This window comes from Leucopleurus acutus (genome assembly GCF_964270905.1).
Source record: "Leucopleurus acutus genome assembly, chromosome: 5".
NCBI lineage: Eukaryota > Metazoa > Chordata > Mammalia > Artiodactyla > Delphinidae > Leucopleurus > Leucopleurus acutus.
Window position 1 is genome coordinate 12,186,546 of NC_139147.1, and position 17,747 is coordinate 12,204,292.

Consider the following 17,747-nt stretch of genomic DNA (forward strand, 5'->3'; position numbering starts at 1 on the left):
GTGAAATTACAAAGAGAATAATAACAATATTCTGCAAAGAAGTGTGGTTTTTGTATGAACACCGTTTTTAAAAACTTTACAGTCCGATTTAACTGGCTGGGCTCAGTTTATGGTGCGCATGTATGGCTGATGAGTATGTTCTGAAGGAAAAATAAAGTGAGTAATGATTTGTGATTGTTTGCTACCTGTAACCACATTGACAGCATTAGAGCATAACGCTGGTGACATAATTAAAATACAAGAGAGCTATGCAACCCTCTGGGGAGAAATCAGAGCCCGAGGAAGGGTAATCTCCCAGCGCCAGGCCCCAGCTCTGCCAGGTTCATTAGGACACCTCGGCCTGGAGCCCTTCACCCATCTGCCAGGGGGGACTTGGCTTTGCCCACCTTTCATGGTTCAGCTCCAGAGCTGGGAACACAGGGCTGAAAGACCACGTGCAACAGGCAAACATGGTTGAGTTCTCCCGTTTATCTTGAATGCCCATGGCCTCTTTTCTCATCCTTTGCACCCCTTCTTAGTCCCAGCTCTTGGTTAAAGATCTGATATCCACATTTATGCCCCCCTGTCATTTTAAGTAGTTGGGTTGCTTCTTCTAGTTAAATCTGAAAACTCATCTCTTAAATAGACAGAGGGGGTTGAAGTTAAAGTTCACTCATGAAACTATGAGAACACAGATGGGGCAGCAGAGCCACGGGCCCTGGTGACCAAGCCTGCTAACGTCCCAGGTCTCAAAGCTGCAAAGGCCTCCAGGGGCCATCTGGTTGGGCCTCCAGCTTTCAGCCTTGAGGCAGGTAAGGTGATGGGCCTGGTGACTGCCTAGGTTTGTCAGTCCACCAGGGCAGTAACGCCGGGGCAATTCCAGCACCCCCGACACCGGCCCCACCCCCTGGTGGAGTGAGCTCCTCCCTGTAATGAGCTACACAGCACTTACTTTCTGTGGGTTTCGTGAAGGCTAGAATTTCCGTGGCCGCACTGAGAGGAAACAGTGAAATAGCAGGTGATTACATACAGGCTGTAATCAAACAGGCCAGGCCCTTGTAGACAAAATGAAGAGCATGAATTAAACGACTTCTCAGGTCCTTCTGAGCCCTCCAGTTCTGAGACTCAAAACAATTAGGGCAAAGGCTGGTTTTTTTTCTTTTTTATTAAAGTGTAGTTGATTTACAATGTTGTGCCAGTCTCTGCTGTACAGCAAAGTGACTCAGTTATACACATGCAGACATTCTTTTTTTTAATATTCTTTTCCATTATGGTTTATCACAGGAGGTTGAATATAGTTCCCTGTGCTAGACAGTAGGACCTTGCTGTTTATCCTTTCTATATGTAATAGTTTGCATCTGTTAACCCCAAACTCCCAGTCCAACCCTCTCCCTGCCCCCCTCCACTTGGCAACCCCCAGTCTGTTCTCTATGGCAAAGACTGCTTTTATTTTGTTAATTTTTTTAACATCTTTATTGGAGTATAATTGCTTTACAATGGTGTGTTAGTTTCTGCTTTATAACAAAGTGAATCAGTTATACATATACATATGTCCCCATATCTCTTCCCTCTTGCATCTCCCTCCCTCCCACCCCTCTAGGTGGTCACAAAGCACAGAGCTGATCTCCCTGTGCTATGTGGCTGCCTCCCACTAGCTAGCTATTTTACGTTTGGTAGTGTATCTATGTCCATGCCGCTCTCTCGCTTTGTCCCAGCTTACCCTCCCCCACCCCATACCCTCAGGTCCATTCTCTAGTAGGTCTGCATCTTTATTCCTGTCTTACCCCTAGGTTCTTCTGACCATTTATTTTTCTTTGTTTTCTTCTCTTTTTTTGGATTCCATATATGTGTGTTAGCATATGGTATTTGTTTTTCTCTTTCTGACTTCCTTCACTCTGTATGACAGTCTCTAGGTCCATCTACCTCACTACAAATAACCCAGTTTCGTTCCTTTTTATGGCTGAGTAATATTCATTGTATATATGTGCCACATCTTCTTTATCCATTCATCCAACGATGGACACTTAGGTTGCTTCCATGTCCTGGCTATTGTAAATAGAGCTGCAATGAACATTTTGGTACATGACTCTTTTGAATTACGGTTTTCTCAGGGTATATGCCCAGTAGTGGGATTGCTGGGTCATATGGTAGCTCTATTTTTAGTTTTTTAAGGAACTTCCATACTGTCCTCCATAGTGGCTGCATCAATTTACATTCCCACCAGCAGTGCAAGAGGGTTCCCTTTTCTCCACACCCTCTCCAGCATTTATTGTTTGTAGATTTTTTGATGACGGCCATTCTGACCAGTGTGAGATGATACCTCATTGTAGTTTTGATTTGCATTTCTCTAATGATTAGTGATGTTGAGCATTCTTTCATGTGTTTGTTGGCAGTCTGTATATCTTCTTTGGAGAAATGTCTATTTAGGTCTTCTGCCCATTTTTGGATTCGGTTGTTTGTTTTTTGGATATTGAGCTGCATGAGTTGCTTGTATGTTTTGGAGATTAATCCTTTGTCAGATGCTTCATTTGCAAATACTTTCTCCCAGTCTGAGGGTTGTCTTTTCCTGCTTTTAAATCGAGAACACCATCTAGCTTCCTGCTCCCTGGTACCTCCTACATTCCAATTTCTTAGCTAGAAAATTCTCTGCTTCCCCACCCCATCCCCCATCCCCACCTCCAGCCCTTATGCCCCTTGTCTCCAAGTCTTATTATTTCCTTCTTCAAATTGTTTCTCAAGTCTTTAGCTTCTCCTTCCAGTTATATTATCGCACACGCATCCTATCACATCCCCCACACGTCTGGGCCACTCTTAGGTGCTTAATGTGAGACGAGATTTCCCTGCCTAAAATGTCACTTCCATCACGTCACTGCTCTGATCCACAGAGCACCGCCCCTCCCCATGTTCTGGCCTACGCCTCTGCCCACTTGTACTCCTTATTGCCTCCTTGATGTCAATCAACCCTCTCTTCCAGGACTCCACTCTCTAGCTCACTACACCCTGCTCACTCTTGATCAGCTGTTTGTTCACACTGTTTCTTTTCCTGAGAAGTCCTTCTCCTTCCCCAACCCTTCCAAGTGTTATGGGCTTAACTGTTCCCTCGAAATTCATATGCCGAAGTCCTAACCCCAGAACTTCAGAATCTGACTCTACTTGGAGATTGTGTTTTAAAGGAATAATTAAGTTAAAATGAGGTCATATGGGTGGGGCTAATCCAACATGACTGGTGTCTTCATAAGAAGAGGAGAAGAGGACACAGACGTGCACGGAGGGGAGAGCATGTGAGGATATGAGGAGAAGACAGCCACCTACAAGCCAAGGAGAGAGGCCTCAGAAGACAACCATTTTGCTGATACCTTGATCTTGGAGCTCCAAGACCTCGTCTCCAGAATTGTAAGGAAATAATATCTGATGTCGATGCCCACCAGTCTCTGGTACTTTGTTACACAGCCCCAGAACTCACACATCAGTATCACCCACTCACCAAAGGATCCGTTTGAGTCCCACATTCTCTGACTGCTCCTGTCTATCCTGTTCTCCCCTTTCTCTGAATATCATGATGGAACTATTGAGAGTTCAGCTGGGCAAGGAAAGACATGAGGATGTGATAGTGATAAGAAGTAGTGACAGGGACTTCACTGGCAGTCCAGTGGTTAGGACTCCGAGCTTGTTTCCACTGCAGGGGATGCGGGTTTGATCCCTGATGGGGGAGCTAAGATCCCACATGCTGCACAGCGCAGGCAAAAAAAAAAAAAAAAAAAAAAATGTGTAGTGTCAAATCGATAGCAACAATGGATTACAGGTCCAAGTTGGGTCAAAACTTGTGGGAGTTGGGAGTTCCAAAGGTAAGTGGTCATAGTGGGAGATGGGATGAGCAGGAGAGGCAGTCATGACAAAGGGTCACATCCAGTGGTTTGCTCTTCAACTGGCGCTTTAAGTTGCACTTATGGTCAATCTCTCAGAGGCTAGTTGTTAACAATTTTCGAATTGTCCCAGTTGTTCCGGCACCTCCCAGTTTCCACATTCACTATTCAGTACTTAGTAGCCTCCAGCGGGGCAAGGGAGAGGAGACTTGTCAAAGGGCTCCTCGATTCAGGGCTACAAGGTGAGGAAGAAGGCTGTAAAACAGAAGGTTAGGGGAGCACAGGGAGCTAACTTACACCTACCCCAGCGACAGACACTGGGGGCACAGCAGAGAAGAAGAAACCCAGTGCCCTCAGTGAGCTTACCTACTAGTAGGGGTTGCAAATGCTCCAGGGGCCACTGGTGACAGTACATCTATTCCCACAGAAAAGTCAAAATAAGGCATATTCCCAGTCCAGCTCATGAAAGTCTATTTTGAAGTTAGAAATGGGTCAAATAAACCATACATCTTTCAAATACAGCTCTCTTGCAGTCATCAAAAAAAAAAAAAAAAAAAAGACTAAGGTAGCCCTTTATGAACGAATAAGAAATGAATTTCAGAAATGTTAAGAAAGAATCCAGGGACAGGGGCTTCCCTGGTGACACAGTGGTTGAGAATCTGCCTGCCAATGCAGGGGACATGGGTTCGAGCCCTGGTCTGGGAAGATCCCACATGCCGCGGAGCAACTAGGCTGAGCCACAGCTACTGAGCCTGCGCGTCTGGAGCCTGTGCTCCGCAACAAGAAAGGCCGCGACAGTGAGAGGCCCGCGCACTGTGATGAAGAGTGGCCCCCACTCGCCGCAACTAGAGAAAGCCCTCACGCAGAAACGAAGACCCAACACACCCAAAAATAAATAAATAAATTTATTTTAAAAAAAAGAATCCAGGGACACAACAGTGTGTGTAGTATGCTTTCATTATGTAAAAATGGGCGAACATACACACACACTTGGACTTACACACACACCAACTTGTGTATTAGAATACTACTGGAAAGTTATGCAAGAAACAGGCAACACTGACTCTGAAGAGGGGAAATGAAGGACCAGGGTGAGAAGAGAACTTAACTTTTTTTTTAATTGGAGTATAGTTGACTTATAATGTGTTAGTTTCAGGTGTACAGCAAAGTGATTCAGTTATATGTATATATCTATTCTTTTCCATTATAGTTTATTACAAGATATTGAATATAGTTCCCTGTGCTATAGAGTAGGACCTTGTTGTTTATCTATTTTATATATGAGTCTGGATCTGCTAATCCCAAACCCCTAATTTATCCCCCCACCCCAGCTATCCCCTTTGGTAACCATAAGTTTGTTCTCTATGTCTGTGAGTCTGTTCCCATTTTGTAAATAAGTTCATTTGTATCATACTTTAGATTCCATATACGTGATTATCATATGATATTTGTCTTTCTCTGTCTGACTTACTTCACTTAGTATGATAATCTTTAGATCCATCCATGTTGCTGCAAATGGCATCATTTCTTTCTTTTTTATGGCTGAGTAATATATATATATATATATATATATACCTCATCTTCTTTATCCATTTATCTGTTGATGGACATTTAGGTTGCTTCCATGTCTTGGCTATTGTAAACAGTGCTGCAATGAACACTGGATGTATATATCTTTTCGAATTATGGTTTTCTCCAGATATATGCCCAGGAGTAGGACTGCTGGATCATATGGTAACTCTATTTTAAGTTTTTTAAGGAACCTCCATACTGTTCTCCATAGAGATTCCACCAATTTACATTCCCACCAAGACTGTAAGAGGAGAACTTATTTTTATTGTATTTCCTTTTTTACTGTTTGCATTTTTATCACACGGTGTTACTTTTTCAGTTAAAAAAAACCTAATTAATAAAAAGTAAATATGCACACTTGGAAAGAATAAAGTCAGTTTAACTTTTCCTCTCATACTGTATTCAAACCAAAGTCCAGATGGATTAAAATTGTCACATTTTTAAGAATTAATTATATATTGCAATCATCAATGAAATAATTGATTCAAGCAAGAGCTATCAATGGATTTAAAAAGCAAGTAGTGAGAGTTTTTTGGGGGAAGAAGAGAGTCACAGTCTCAAAGCTTCACCCCACAGATTACTTTTTAATTGTGGAAGAAAATTTAACCTGATCTCTGGGTGAGGAAGGATGTTTTCAAGCATAAAAACAAAAGACAAAATCCACCCCCCCACCGACACACATACAAATTAAACAGGTCTGATTGCACACAAATTCAAATTTTCTTTCCCTCAAGAAAATTCCACTGTAAGCCTAAGAAAAAGTAATCTGCAAATTTCAAAGAATAACTACTATGAATATGGTAATGAGTTAGCATATGTATTATATAAAAAACTGACACAAATTGACTTTTAAAAAATAAGATCACAATAGGAAAATGGCCAAAGGAAAAAGATATTTCACAGAACATATGATAAAAGGAAAAAAAAGATCTTGCCGCATCATTCATCAGTCATGCCAAGTGAGACGAGACTGCACTTTTTACTTTTCAAATTAGCCAAAATTTGAAACGGGAGAGTACTTAAAGTAACAGGCACTCTCACTGAGGCTGGAGGAAATATAAATCAGTTGAAATGCTCTAAAAAGACTTTAGCCAGTGTACATCAAGAATTGAAAAACAGTTCATAGGATTTCCCTGGTGGCGCAGTGGTTAAGAATCCACCTGCCAATGCAGAGGACACGGGTTCAAGCCCTGGTCTGGGAAGATCCCACATGCTGCGGAGCAACTAAGCCTGTGCACCACAACTACTGAGCCTGCGCTCCTAGAGCCCGTGCTCCGCAACAAGAGAAGCCACCGCAGTGAGAAGCCCACGCACCACAATGAAGAGTAGCCCCCGCTTGCCGCAACTAGAGAAAGCCCGCGCCCAGCAACAAAGACCCAACGCAGCCAAAGAATAAAAAAACAACAACAAAAAAAACAGTTCATATACATCAACTTAATAATTCCAGTTCTATGACATTAATCTAGATAAATAAGCCAAATGCAAACAAAGCTTTATCTAAACTATTCATCACATCATTGTTTATAATAGCAAAACACTGGAAGCCACTCAAACATCCAGTAATAGGGAAATAGTTAATTACATTACAATACTTCCGTACAATAGACTATCTTGCAGCCAATAAAATCAGGATTTCTTTTTGGTGAGATAATAATAAGTCAAACAGCAGCAAACAAAACCATACAGTTGGATCCCTATTTGGATTTTTTTTTAAGAAAACCGTTAAAAAAAGAATTGGAAGATTAACAATGATCATCTCTGTGTAGTGAGACTATACGTGATTTTTATGTTCTTATTTATACTCCTTTGACTTTTCTAAACTTTTAATCGATTTTATAATAGGAGAAAATTTTATGTAATAATAGTAATAACAACATAAAAGCTAACGTTTATTGGGCATTTCTTACATGCCAGGCACATTACCTGTATTATCTCATTTATAGATACTCCTGTGTTGGAGGGATTCTCATTACTTCCACTTTACAGATAAAGAGATCAAACTCAGTGTTAGCTCCAGAAATCAAATCAGGCAGTCTCTCTCCAGAGCGCACGTTTGAAGAATTTTAATTGATGAAGCGAAATGCTCCTGATAATTAAAAATTATGACAATTTTTTTGTAATGAACAGAGAAACATATTGACATCAAAATGTTAGCAGCGGTTATCTCTGGGGATGGAATTTGGGATGATTACAATATTTTTATTTATATTTATATTTTTAAAAATAATCATAGATTACTCTGATGATAAAGGAAAATGATAAAAAATATGAAGTATTAATATTATGGGTTAACTCAGAAAACTGACAGCCATGCAGTAGGAACATTTTAATTAGAAAGTATATTTTGAGTTCCAAAAAATTTGAAAATACAGCCCCTTCATAGAGAGGTGGCTGGCTGTGGCATTTTTGACAACCCAATATGCTTATACAGCAAGATAATAGCACTTTTTCAGTACCTATCAAGTACTTCTTTTTATATACCAAAGTGCTAGCGCAGTTGTTTTTTATTACTTTCCCTTATCTCTCTTTTTTTAAATTTTGTAAATTTATTTTTTATTGAAGTATAGTTGATGTAAAATATTATGTTAGTTTCTGGTGTACAGCAAAGTGATTCAGATATATATACTTTTTCATATTCTTTTCCATTATGGTTTACTACAGGATATTGAATATAGTTCCCTGGCTAGCACAATATTTTGAACATAGAATTATCTCCATAAATGTCTATTGATGAAAAGTGGCAATACTAAAAGAAATGTTCTGGAAAAAAAAATTTTTTTTTAATTAATAGGCACAATAACATAAAGTAAGCATCTTATAAGGTGAATTGATTCCTAGCTGAGTCATATTAAGACCTAAAGCTGCACTGCCTGTTATTCAGATTCTTTCCAAGACAATCGGATAAAGAAAGCTTGTGAATATAGAACATCAGAAAGAAGGAAAGCAAGATTCATTCTCAAATCCAAAGTTAGGTCCAAAGACACTTCCTCAGAAAAGTATCTGCTTCCTGCTGTGTTTTCACTGAAGTGTTTGCTGTAATTAAGTATACCCTCTCTTCTCTTTCACTCATTCTCTTCCCTTCCCTACTTCTAACTCAGTCTCAGTCCTCAGGGGACTGTTAGTGTCATTCCTTCCTCAAAAATAGAAGCTTGTACCACTTCTAAATTGACTTCCTGAGTCAGGAAAGCTACTGAGAGAGCTTGGGCACCTCCTAGAGGAAGCTGGCTAGCCTGTCAATCTGGTTTGGTTTGCAGAGAAACACTGCCATCTAGTGCAAGAAAAAGCAATGCTTCCATTCATTTTCTTGAGCTAATGGTGGATAAAATATTTATAGCACAATCTCACTTTTAGGCTGAATCACATTTAAGCTTTCCCAGGAAAATGTCTGAACTTCTTTCTACCGTAAAACGTATATTTCAGTGAATTGAAAAAAACACGTGGGACTTCCCTGGTGGCACAGCGGTTAAGAATCCGCCTGTCAATGCAGGGGACAATGGTTCGAGCCCTGGTCCGGGAAGATCCCACATGCCGCGGAGCAACTAAGCCCATGGGCCACAACTACTGAGCCTGCGCTCTAGACCCCGCGAGCAACAACTACTGAGCCCACGTGCCACAGCTACTGCAGTCCACGTGCCTAGAGCCTGTGCTCCACAACAGGAGAAGTCACTGCAATGAGAAGCCCGCGCACCGCAACAAAGAGTAGCAGCAACGAAGACCCAACGCAGCCAAAAATTAAATAAATAAATTTATTTAAAAAGAAAGAAAAAACATGTAATTGGGTGATTCTTTCCTATAGAAATCACCAGAAACCTGAGCTAGACAGGAAAGGGAATGAGGAGAGAATAAAGGTATCTTTAGTTCATGATTCATTTGCTGTTTCCCTCATTATTACTGCTACTTTCACTTGTTTGTGTACATATTTTGATTCTTTGTCGAAAGCTTCACCTAACCCAGTCCCATGGACTCAAGATTACATATGTGTTCATGTCAGCAAAACTTCCTGATGTGATAGTCTGCTTTGGTAATCTCGTTCTGGGAATATGCTATTAAGAAATGACTTTCAAAATAGAGATGAACTAACACAACATTGTAAAGCAACTATACTCCAATAAAAATTAATTTTAAAAATACAGATGAACTGATGATCCAAAGCTCAGAGTAAACACTTAAGATTTATGGGCTTCCCTGGTGGCTCAGTGCAGGGGACACGGGTTCGAGCCCTGGTCTGGGAAGATCCCACATGCTGCGGAGCAGATAGGCCCGTAAGCCACAACTACTGAGCCTGTGCTCTAGAGCCCACGAGCCACAACTACTGAGCCCGCGTGCCACAGCTACTGAAGCCTGCGTGCCTAGAGCCCATGCTCCGCAAAAGGAGAAGCCACCGCAATGAGAAGCCTGCACACTGCAACGAAGAGTAGCCCCTCCTCGCTGCAACTAGAGAAAGCCCATGCACACACAGCAAAAAAGACCCAACACAGCCAAAAATAAATTAATTTAAAAAATAATAAAAAATAAATAAATAAATAAGATCATTGAGTGCTAGTCCAAAACACTTATAAAAAAAAAAAAGAAAGACACCATTTAGTGTGAAGAGGTAAGCCACAGTGTGGGAAAATATATTTAAAATACATGTACTTAACAAAGGACTTATATGTAGATTAGTAAAGACCTCCCATAAAGTGATTTTTTAGAAGCTAGAAAACCCAATAGAAAAATGGGCAAAATTATGGACAATTATTCATTTCACAAAGAAGATATCCATCAAATAGTTATCAAGAAAAGGTCAACTAATATGTGGCAGCCTGGATGGAGGGCAGTTTGGGGGAGAATGGCTACATGTATATGCATGGCTGAGTTGCTTTGCTGTGCACCTCAAACTATCGCAACATTGTCAATCGGCTATACTCCAATATAAAATAAAAAGGTTTTTTTTTAAATTTGAAAGAAAAAAGGTCAACTAAGCCCACAATTCTATATCGCTATGTACCCACTAGAGTGACAAAAATAAATAAGACATTACCAAGTATGGATAGGATAAGGAAATCCTGGAACCTTCATATACTCCTCGTGGGAGTGTAAAATGGTCCAACCATCTTTGGAAATTGCTTCACAAGATGTACTAAAGCTGAAACACTTGTGTGCTCTATGACCCAGCAATTCCACCCCTAGGCATGTATTCAACAGCGATGTATACAAATGGTCACCAGAAGGCATTCGTAAGAATGTTCATGGCCTCATTATTTGTAATAGCCGAAATAGTAATATAAGCCAAATGCCCGCAACGGGACAGGCCACAGCAGTGAGAGCCCCGAGCACCGCAAAAAAAAAAAAAGAGAGAGGGAATGGGTAAATATATTGTGTTATATTCACACAGTGGAATCATATAAAGCAGTCAGTGAGAATGAGTCAAATGAATAGATCTTATAACCATCACGTGGAGTGCAAGAAACAAACAAAATACAAATATAATGTTTCCATATAGATAAGGTCCAAAAACTGGTATAAAATCAATCTAGGGTGTTCTAAGTCAGAGTAGTGGTTATCTGGGGGAGGCGAAAAGACTGGAAGGGGACTTCTGAGTCTGGTAAAGGTCTCTTTCTTGACCTGAGTGCTGGTGACAAAAGCATATTCAATTTGTGAGAATTCATGGAGCTTATGCACAATTAAGACCTGTGAACTCTGTTGCAAAGAGGTTTTATTCCAATAAAAATTTGCTTAATCAGTCTAACAAGCAATGTGCAAGATCTCTATGGAAATATCTCAAACTCTATTAAAAGACATTAAAGAATATTCAAATAATGGAAGTGTATGTCATATTCACAGATAGGGAGCGTCACTATCACAAAATTCAAATTCTCTACAAATTTATCTACAGCTTTATTGCAAGCCTGATTTTTAAAAATCCTTAGGGGGTTTTCTGGGAAGTGTGAAAAGCTGGATCTAAAATTTTTAGAGAGGAGCCTGGGTCTAGAGTAGCCAGTACAGTACACTCCTGGAGAAGAGGAATAAATTGGTATAAGGAATTTATTGGGATTTAAATCAATTAAGGCAATTTGATATCAGCACAGGGACACACAAATTTGCCAGGAGAACGGTATAGAAAGCAGAAACAATCTCAGACATAGATAGAAATTTTATGTTTGCATACCAATAAATGGAACTGGGAAAATGAGTTATTCGCATAAAAATGGATACTTACATCATATCATGCTCAAAATTCATTATAGATAGATTAATAACTCAAATGTGAAAAGCAAAACTTTAAAATGTTCAGAAGAAAATAATAAGAAATATCTTTAAAACTTCAGATTAGGGAAGGGCCCCTAGGGATCCCAGCCCTAGGATTCACTGGCTGTGAGATCCTGGGCAAGTTACTCCCTGTTCTTTAGTTTCCACATCTGAAAAGTAAGGATACTTGTAGCACCCACCACATAGAGTTGTTGAGAGGTTTCCATGAGGAATACGCAAAAAGTGTTGAAAACACTGCCCGACACTTATTAAGTGGTATATAGGTTCTTGCTTTTGTCATTATTATTATTTGTTGTTGCTGTAGAAGTAGTTACACTCAGTTACAAGGGACAGGCATTCTCAACTTGGCAGATCTATGCCTAACAACGTTCAGAAATTTTAGTAACTAAGGGAAGAAAAGGATATTCAATAGTGGAGGGTAGCAAAGGAGACGGAAAAGCGACAGAAAAACATAATAAAGAAAGGACAAATTAAGAATTTTTGATCCGCTCCTATCAAAAGCCAAACATATGTAAGTGGATTGAATTACTCTAGTCATCATTTCATTTAATCTGTATCTGTGTGCATCCCTGCTGCTTACCCCCAAACTGCCCCCACCAAGAATAAGCTCCACGGGGGTGTATTTTTGTCTTCTTTCTGTCTACTTCCACATTCTGAAATGCACAGTGCATCGTGGAAATCCAATAAAAATCATTTGATCAAGGGGACAGAATCTCCAACCTTGATGGTGCAAACATGAACCGGACAATGTGTTCTTTGTCTATTTGGAGGCACATTTTCTGGTAAGTTGCTGCAGAAATCAGAAACATAGCAAATCAGAATCATCTTGGAGGTCCCGTAGACTTTGCAGTAAGTCTTTTATGCTCATCTATTATAACAAGTAAATATTTATGACTACCTAGAGTGTTTTAAATAGTTCTTTAATTTCACAGTATTTTTACTACATGTTCATAAAACATAGAAAAACTGCAATGTACAGGATTATGACTCACCTGCCCAAACAAATGACATTACGCAGATACAACGTTTTGTGATTTTGCCGCTATAAGGGTGTGTTTTTTCTGCAGTAATTTTACTGTTATACCATGCTTTTTATTAAAAGATTTATTACCGTCATCCTAATTTTATCAGCCAGTTGAACACAGCATTTCCTGCTTTTGCAAGTGACACTTAAAATACTGAAAAACTGATTTTTTTAAAATTCTGTGAACCATAACACTTAATTTCATTTCTAACTGACCAAATAGTAACATTGCTTTGTCACCTAAAGCCAGTCAGATTCCATGAGTTTATAAAAACATTATTTTGTGCAAGTCCCACAAATGATAGTTCTATGATCTGAAATATCCAGTGTTTACTAATTCCTCCCCAATAAACCTTAAGGGTTTATAATAGACACCCAAATCACCATTTGAGAGCTACATATTAGGAGAAATCAATCAGAATTAGTACAAGGTTGAATAACTAGTGCAGTAGGCCTTTCTTCCCATCCTCTTGACTAGCTGGGCCCCCCTCCCCCTCCCATCAAAACAAGAAGCTGATTTTTGTTTCTGGTTTCATCATATCAGTGTCTGGTTTATAACTAAATGAATCTCTTATTGCTTCGTGGATAGCATCTCTAACAGACATTACCTTTTTGTCAATAGTTTGACACTTCTAGAAGAAATGAGATCCAGCGAGTGCGAGCACCTCCTCTAACAGAGCGTTTGTTAAGGTAAGTGTTGCTGGTAAACCTTTGGGACAGCAGGGTTTAAGGGCTGATTCTGTGAGAATCCAGTGTCACCAGTAGGTGGCGTACCTGGTCAGAAATCCATAGGCTGTGGGGATGTATGGAGGTTACAGACAGCTACAAACGTTGGAAGCAGAAACTGAAGAGATGCTCATGGCCCAGATAGACTAGCAAATATCAGGAAGTGGGTATTTAATAACTGAGGCACAATAGTAACCGAAAGTGTGGGATGTAAGTGAAGGATAGCACCACTAAGCTGGAGCAACCCTCCACTTTGAGTGCTACAGGCGCTCTCTCTTGGGTGATGGAGCCCCAGTCTCTGGTCCTCTGGCCAGGGCTCTCTCCGTCTAGCTGTCGGTGGATTCCAGCCACCTGCCCTTCAGCAGGCAGCCAGTAGATCCCCAGCTTAGCTGAAGGCACAGGCTTGGTGGGGATTCAGGAACTAGGCCCAGCAGGTTCCCGCATCTGGGATACATGAACCTACAGATACCATTACACTGGCTGTTTAAACCCAGGTCTCCTAAGAGTCCCCTCCCTCATGGATGTAGATTTTGCTAGCTGGGCTCTCTGTACAAAGTTAATAAAAAAGCTAATAGGTGCCCATTCCCTTCCCCTTCCTTCCCCTGCCCTTCCTTAGCTGTACCCTGGCCCAGACAGTCAAATGCCCACCAGGTTTATACTTCAGTCTCCTAAGACTTTAGGTAGCTTGAGCCAGTTCCTCAGAGCACGATCACTTCCCAGTTCACTGAAAAAAATGGAATTTCTGTTGCCTCAAAATTAGACTAGATCCTGAGCCATGATCACCTTCTAAATGACCAGCCATCCACTTCGGTGGCATCTCTAAAATATCTCTATGTTCACAGCATAAAGGGTGTCCTTCCATTATAATATTCCAATTTTAAGTCCGCTTCCAGTAAAAAGAGGTGATACTGGTTTTAATGAATGATTCCTGCAATCGGCCGCAAAAAAGATGGAACAGTTATGCATGGGGGCTGCTGACTGTCAATTAATGCATATGCTGTTCCCTGGTTATACTGCCTTGAAGAAAAGGAAATTCCAAACTAAGCCAAATCATGAATATATCCAGAATTTTAAAATATTACAAGCAGGTTTTAAGAGAATGGATGTTGACAAAATAATTCTTGTGGACAAATCATTGAAAGGAAAGTTTCAAGTCTATTTTAATTTGTTCAGTGGTTCAAGAAAACTTTTATGCAAATACGATGAAAAAGACTATGACCCTACTGTAGCTGCTAGACAAGGTCAAGATATATCAGGAGCATTTTCCCTGTTGTTAGGGTTTGAACAAACCAGCAGTACAGCTCCTTGAGGCCAGTTAGACTCAAATACTAATACAGGTTCTGGCTGGGAGAAAAGATCTGGGCTTAGGCAATGGGTATTATGAAGCAGTGAGGTTAACGCCGCAGGTGAATGTATTGAAACAGCTGACAAGTAGGAGAAGCAAAGGATTTCTACTTTGGAAAGCTAAGGAACTTTGAACTGATTGCCAGGAGAATGAGGAAGAAGATTGCCCTGTATCGGGAGTGTGGCATCTCTGTACCACATATGAAGCTTTGTGATTCCTAAGGAAGGGGCCCCATGGGAAGGACCAGCAGAGCATTAACAGCCTGGACCAGCAAAGCAGCAACATCTGAAAGCTTCACTCCAAATCGTGCTTAACTGTAAAACACTCTCTTTTACTATACTTAGAGGACTTGCTGGTTTCTTTCCATAAGCAAAAAGCACTTCTTAAAGTGCCCTTTGCAGCAGTGTTATTTATTTTCCAATTACTTTGAGTTGGGATCATTTTCCTTACAGCACAGTATTAACATCTAGTGGGTTCACCTCAGAAATGAAGAGGTTGATCTTGGGAGCTCTCCTTTGTGCTCCTGGTAAACGATGATTTCTGGCGAGGATGTGTTATGAGGTGGAGACTTCATAGAGAAATGCAAAGACTGAATTGAAGTAAGCTACAGTGAAATCTGGTTACAGAACATTTTAATGACTTTTACCACCATTAATAAGAGGGAAAAAAGAAATCCAATGAAAAATTTTCAGCTCTTACTTCATTTAATCTCTCTGTCCTTTTGAATACCATATACTCCTATCTCATTTGAGAAAGGATTTAGGATAAGGTTAATATTTTTGGAATGCAGTATGATAGGTTGATCTTTTCTTACTTTTTCAATTACTTTTTAACAGCTTTATTGAAATATAATTCATATGGTATACAATACCCTTGTTTAAAGTGCAAAATTCAATGGTTTTGGTATATTCACAGAACTGTGCGTCCATCACCATAGTCAATTTTAGAAACTTTTCGTCACCCCAAAGAGAAACCCACACGCATTAGCATTCATCCCTATTTAACCTCAAGCCCCCAGCCCTAGGCAACCACCAATCTACTTTATGTCTCTATAGATTTGCCTACTCTGGGTATTTTATATAAATACCATATATAAATATGGTATAAATACCATATAAATACCATCTATAAATTTATATAAATACCATACCATATGTAATATTTTCAGACTGGCTTCTTTCACTTAGGTAAGGTTTACCCATATTGCAGCATGTGTCAGTACTTCCTTCCTTTTATTGCCAAATAATACTCCATGGTATAAATACACCACATTTTATTTATCCATTTGTCAGTTGATGGATGAAGACAACGTGGGTTGTCTTCACTTTGGGGGTATTATGAATAATGCTTCTGTGAACCTCTGTGTACAAGTTTTTGTGTGAATGTGTGTTTTCATCTTTCTTTGGTACACACCTAACAGTGAAATTGTTGGGTCATATGGTAACTCTGCATTTTATCTTTCAAGGAACTTTCAGACTGTTTTCCAAGGTGGCTGCACCATCAATTGCTTCGTATCTAAAAAGTTTCTCAGTGTTCCAGAGATTTAATCACACTATCCAATTAATTTTCTCCTTATTTTTCTATGATATTATATTTTAAATTCACTAATCGCATATGGACTGCATTCAGTAGATTTGAAGTTTGGATTTTCCTCCAAATTCCTCACCAGTGATTCCAGAATCATTGCTGAGTAATCTTTAATCTCCTCTTTGATATGTATTCTCTTCTTTTATATATCACATTTTTATATTTAATAAATGATAATTCTGAGTTGTTCATGCTGTCCCATTGATCAGCCCAAGTCAATACCACATTAATTTTAAAGACTGTAACTTTTTTTAATAATGCATGTTACTAATTGTTCCTTATCACTCTACATTTTTGGAATATTCTTTGTTTATTATGTCGTTTGAACTTCAGAAAATTTGTATTTACTCCTTTGAAAAAAAACCAACGGGATTTTATCACTATTGCATTAGCTCTATAAGTTAATTTGAGATGTTATTATTTTTACAATATTTAAGTCTTCTACCTTGAAACATACAATTTCTGCAGGAGAAACTTCAGAACAAGTCTTGAGTACTTAGTGACTTGTTTCCTCTATGAACTAAAGGAAAAAGAAGAATCAAAAATGCTTCTGAGATTCGGGGTCTGAGTGACTAAGAGGACCTTAATACAAGCCGACAGAGTATTGCTAAGGGCTATCAGAAAGAAGAGGGAAATGTTTTCAATGTTACTTTGGAGGACAGAAAAACAGTCAATGTCTCAAAATTATGAGGAGGTAGATTCGGCCAAACATACTAAACCATTTTACATAGTAGAGCTCTCCAAAAATGAAAAAAAAAAAAAAAGCTGCTGTGTGAGAAGGTAAACCCTTCATTTCCAGAGACATTCAAATGAAGATGGATTACCAAGTATCAAGATGACAGCCCTCCTATTTCTAACCGTCTGTGCTGACTGCTTGTTCTCCAAATGGCCTTAGTATAATTGAAACAAGGAACTGGAATTTATGAAGAAGAAACGTAAAAGAAAATCAGAGTCAAGGATGGGCTTTGGGTAGCGCTCAAAGGAAGGAGAAAGAAGAGATAAAAGAAGAGAAAGAGGGCTTCCCTGGTGGCGCAGTGGTTGATAGTCCGCCTGCCGATGCAGGGGACACGGGTTCGTGCCCCGGTCTGGGAGGATCCCACGTGCCGCGGAGCGGCTGGGCCCGTGAGCCATGGCCGCTGAGCCTGCGCATCTGGAGCCTGTGCTCCGCAGTGGGAGAGGCCACAACAGTGAGAGGCCCGCGTACCGCAAAAAAAAAAAAAAAGAAGAGAAAGAGATGATTCGAATAACGAAGTAAACACTAGAGAAAAATCACAGACCCATGGATGCTAATGGAGGACCAAGGAAAGGCTGGCTAATAGTCAAATACAACAGAGAGGCTTAGAAAGTAAAGTAGTAAGATTTACTTTCTAGTAAAGCTTAGAAGAGTCACTAGATTCAAAAA